Source organism: Peromyscus maniculatus, chromosome 1 (genome assembly GCF_049852395.1).
Source record: "Peromyscus maniculatus bairdii isolate BWxNUB_F1_BW_parent chromosome 1, HU_Pman_BW_mat_3.1, whole genome shotgun sequence".
NCBI lineage: Eukaryota > Metazoa > Chordata > Mammalia > Rodentia > Cricetidae > Peromyscus > Peromyscus maniculatus.
In genome coordinates this window covers 156,468,326-156,473,767 of record NC_134852.1, presented here as the reverse complement: position 1 = coordinate 156,473,767, position 5,442 = coordinate 156,468,326, and positions in this window count along the sequence as shown.

Below are 5,442 nucleotides of genomic sequence, written 5' to 3'. Positions count from 1 at the left end.
CCCAGAGATGGCAGAAATGGGGAAATAGATGCAACTTTTTTTCTTTGACCGTTTCATGAGATCATTGACTCTCTAAACAAAAGGAGTAAGAATATTGGCCTCACTTCCTGTTTCCCTCGCCTACCATTTAAATCCTGTGCGCATGCCCCTAACCCTTCCGGCTGCACAGGAGCCCAGAACACCAATCCTGCCCACGGTGCCACGGCAGCTGTCTGTAAGTTCTCCCAAGGACAGATGGAAACGTGTATTAGTGGTGAGGGGCCGCTCGTGTAGGGCTGCTCACAGAACAGCGGGGGCTGAAAATTTCACAACCTTACGAAAGGGAGAGTCAGTGACATCTACAGTAAGAAGTGACAGTGGCTGAGTCTTTGTTCCCAGCACTCTGAAGACAGAGGCAGGAGGATCTCTATGAATGTGAAACCAGCTTAGTCTACATAGTGAGACCTGTCTCAAAAAACAAAAACAACAAACGAAAACAGCAACAAAGAAAGCCTATTCAGTCCCCTCCCTCCTGTTTTTAAGGTTTTTTTTTTTTTTTTTTTTTTTTTTTTTGCCTCTGGTGACTCAGTGGGTTTCATTAGGGCCACTTACAGGAGCATGAGTGACAGGTCATGGCTGCATTTTAAAATTATTTCATTACAGAGCTGATAAATCTCAGTCTCGAATATTTTCTAACTCAAATCCCTCAGATGTTTTTTGTCTTCTCTCCAGTCTCTGTTTATACACAATTCATTCTCTGCAGTCACTGAGCTGAGGAAGCCAGGGGGTGCCGTCTGAAGCACAGGCGCACCCCCTGCCTGGTGTAAAGGGTTTTCTTTACTCCACTAGGCCAGGAACCTGGCTGGACAAGAAGCTCTTTTTTCTTCTTCTTCTTCTTCTTCTTCTTCTTCTTCTTCTTCTTCTTCTTCTTCTTCTTCTTCTTCTTCTTCTTCTTCTTCTTCTTCTTCTCCTCCTCCTCCTCCTCCTCCTCCTCCTCCTCCTCCTCCTCCTCCTCCTCCTCCTCCTCCTCCTCCTCCTTCTTCTTCTTCTTCTTCAAGACAGGGTTTCTCTGTGTAGACTTGGAATTTGCTCTGTAGACCAGGCTGGCCTCGAACTCAGAGAACTGCCTATCTTTGCCTCCCGAGGGCTGGGATTAAAGATGTGTGCCGCCACCTCCGCCCTGCAGCAAGAAGCTCTTCAAATGCTGTGTGCCCCCAGTTCAGTTGTGTTTGACACAGTGGATGTGATCTGTCCTATGTGCATGCTGGGAACTGAACTTGGATCCCCTGTAAGAACAAAAAGTACTGTCAGGGCTGGAGAGATGGCTCAGCAGTCAGGATCCCTGGCTCCTCCTCTATATAACCCCAGCTTGATTCCCAGAACTCACAGGATCGCTCACAACAGTATGTGATTCCAACTCCAGGAGCCACAGTGCCCTCTTCTGGCCTCTAAGGACACTGCACCCGTGTGATACACAGACCAGACACACTGGCAGTTAGAACGCCATACACATAAAAATAAAGGTTAAAAACATTTTTAAGTGCTCTTCACCACTGAATCATCTCTCCAGTCAGAATAATATATTATATTATATTGTACTACATTATATATATATGTATATATATATTTATATTTATTTATTTTTGTTTTTGAGGCAGGGTCTCTCAGTGAACCAGGAACTTGCCAATTTGACTTGACTGGCTGGCTAGAAAGCTCTGAGATCCACTTGTCTCTGTTTCCTCAGGCCTAAAGTTATAGGCCTGCACTGTCATGCCTGGCTTCTATCATGGGTTTTTGGAGCATCAAATTCTAGTCTGTTTTTATCAACTGAGCCATCTCTTCAGCTCCAAGAAATGTCTCTGGATCCAATGTTGCAAAAATGTCAGGTACAGAAACACATCTGGATGTCTCTGGTAACTCACAGGGTGAGTCTAAACGGTCTGCTCAGACAGCCTGGGGGCCTTCAGACCACTCCAGCCAGTATAGTCTGGCTTCTGGTGATCATCCCAAGTCCTCCCGCCCATGTTTTAGGCCAATCACAGCCCTGTCACCAGTCTAGTAGTCCCTCCACCTGGGGACATGCTCCCCCTTCAGCCACAGTGGAAATGCTTCACCAGGCTTTTAATCATCAGTGTCTGGAACAGTTTCAAACCTAGAGCAGTATGTGCCTCAGCAACCGGGGCAGTCAGCTGTGATCATCTGCACACTTGTCTCCAAGTGTCCACGGCATGTTCAGGATGGCTGGTCCAGGCATCGTGGCGTCTGGCTGACTAGTAGACAGCCTTCCTGCTCAAGGATGCTAGACAGCAAGACAGAGACCAAGGGCGGCTAAGTGAAGAGCCAGATGGTCCAGCCCCAGTGTCTCTGCTTACTCACAGGAGAGGGATGCTTAAAGGGTAAACAGAAGCAGCTTATCATTAACAGGAATGGTGGTTGTAACAGTTTTAACAAGGTTTCAGCATGCTTGCACCTGCCCCATGCCCAGGGAGAGGTGTGGCCCCTCATCTGTCCCAAGGTTAGTAAAGCTCTTTTCCTGGTTTTCTTTCTTTTCCTTTTAAATTATGTTTTTATTTTTTGAGATCATAATATGATTATGTCATACCCCCCCTTTCTTTCAACCCCCAGCCTTGCTCTCTCTCAAATTCATGGCCTCTTTTTATTTAATGTTAGGGTGTGTGCGTGTGTTCCTACGTATATAAATACAGCCTGCACGCACGGTCTGTATAATGTTACTGGTTTGTGTGTTTTCAGGGCTGACCATGCGGTGCTGGATAACCAGTTGGCTCGCTCTTCCCTGGGAGGACTGTTTCTCCCACTCTCAGCATTTTTGAGTTGCCTGTAGGTCTTTGTCTGTGTTTAAAGCCTTCTTCCACATTAGTGTGTCTACTGGTGTCATCCTTGTTTAGGTCTTATTTAGACAGACACACTGGTAAGGCTTCATGGGCTTAGTCTCTTTGACATTTCCTTTTTTTTTTTTTTTTTGAGACAGGACCTCTATATGTAGCTCTAGCTGTCCTGGAATTCACTATGTAGACCAGGCTGGCCTCAAACTTGGAGATGTGCCTGCCTTTGCTAATCAAGTGCCTCTCTAACTTTTCTAGGAGATACAATCTCCTAGATTGCTTACACACTCTCGTGTGTCAGATCCCCTGGACCAAGCATTTGTGAGCTGTCAAATGGGGTGCTTGGAACAGAACTCAGATCCCTAGAAGAGAGTAAAGGGTCTGAAATGTTGGGCCATCTCTCCAGCCCAATTAGGGGGTGTTTTTTTTTTTTTTTTAAGATTTTTTTTATTATGTATACAGTGTTTTGCCTGCATGTATGTCTGCACACCAGAAGAGGGCACTAGATCTCATTATAGATGGTTCTGAGCCATGTGGTTGATGGGAATTGAACTCAGGACTTATTAAAGAGCAGCCAGAGCTCTTAACCTCTGAGCCATCTCTCCAGCTTCTAGGGAGTGCCTTTTAGCAATGAAAATTATTGTAATTATATATTAATTAATATATTGAGGCAGAGTATCAGTATGTAGCCCAGGCTGACCTACAACTTGTTATGTATAAAGGCTGACCTTGAATTCACAGAGATCCACCTGCCACTGCCTTCCAAGTGTTGGGATTAAAATTGTGTGTTACCAGCCAGGCGGCATTGGTGCAAGCCTTTGATCCCAGCACTCAGGAGGCAGAGCCAGGTGGATCTCTGTGAGTTCGAGGCCAGCCTGGTCTACAGAGTGAAATCTAGGACAGGCACCAAAACAACACAGGAAAAACTCTGTCTCAAAAAACAAAAACAAACAAACAAATAAACAAATATATTTCATTTATTTATTTATTTATTTATTGAGAAGGGGTTTCTCTGTGTAGCCCTGGCTGTCCTAAACTCTCTTTGTAGACCAGGCTGGCCTTGATCTCATAGAAATCTACCTGCCTCTGCCTCCTGAGTGCTGGGATTAAAGGTGTGAGCCACCATGCCTGGTAATCTATTTATTATTTAAAGATTTATTTGTGTGTGTGTGTGTGTGTGTGTGTGTGTGTGTGTGTGTGTGCCTGAGCTTATGTGTACCACTCAAATACAGGTGCCTGTGGAAGCCAGAAGAAGGTATTGGGTCCCTGAAGTTGGAGTAACAGGCAGTTGTGAGCAGACAGACAGAGGTTCTCGGAATTCAAACAGGTTCTCTGTATGAGCAGCAAGGGCTCTTACCCATGAGTCCTCCTGCCAGCCCCTCTTCTCCTGGCTCTCTAGAACAGTGGGGATTTTGGTGGGGTTTAAATAAAAATGGGTGAATGACACACTAGCATGGAGACCAGGGAGGAAGAAGCGGAAAACACGAGCGTAACTCTTCCAGCGGCAGCGTTTGAAGACGGATTCTGGCATCCCTTAAAGGTGGAGCTGGAATGTGAGCACCAAAATAAAATCTAAGTGTCGTAGCTTATCACCTAGCTGGAAAATGCTTAACACGAAAGGTGTAAAGAGGTAACAAAGAACAAATGAGACAAATAAAGCACCAGTAGTGATGATGTGCTTAGGGCTGGGGAGATGGCTCAGTGGGTAAGAGAACATGCTGTAGAAGCGTGCGGACCTGAGTTCAAATCTCCAGTGTCCATGGAAAAGCTGGGTATGGCCATGTGCATGTCTGCAACCAGGGCACTGTGGAGATGAGACAGAGGTTCACTGGGCTTGCTGGCCTCCAGCCTCCCCCAGGTTCAGGGAGAGACGCTGGCTCAAGGGGATAAGGTGGAGGACGGTAGAGCAGGATCCCAGTTCTTACACGAATATCGGCATGTGCACCCTCACATACACATACATACATAAGATACACACGGACACAGCTTACGCTGATCTGTCAATGATCACACTGAGTGTCTGTTATGGAAACACCCCAATGACAGGACTATGTCAGCGTGGATTGGAGAGGATCTCATGAACTCCACCCCCAGCTGATGGCTACTGGAGTGGGAAGGTCAGCTTTCTTCAGGGGTTCGGGGCCAGACAGGCTCCCTGTGCTCAAGCAGATGGTCCTACACACATGCACATACAGGTGGCACTAAATGTACTCTGGGTGTTTGATGAGAGAGAGAGAGAGAGAGAGAGAGAGAGAGAGACAGACAGACAGACAGACAGACAGACAGACAGATAGACAGTCAGACACATGAATTTGGAAGAGAAAAGTAATACTTGGGTAATAAAGGAGGAATTAGAGAAGAGAGAATGGAGGTGGATTTGATCCAAACACATTATCTACATGTATAAATATTAAATTTTGTTTGTTTGTTTTTCAAGACAGGGTTTCTCTGGGTAGCCCTGACCATCCTGAAACTCACTCTGTAGACCAGGCTGGCCTTAAATTCACAGAGATCCACCTGCCTCTGCCTCCCAAGTGCTCAGATTAAAGACATGTGCCACCATTGCCTAGCTGGATAAAGTGTATTTTTGTTTTGTTGAGACAGGATTTCTCTGTGTAGC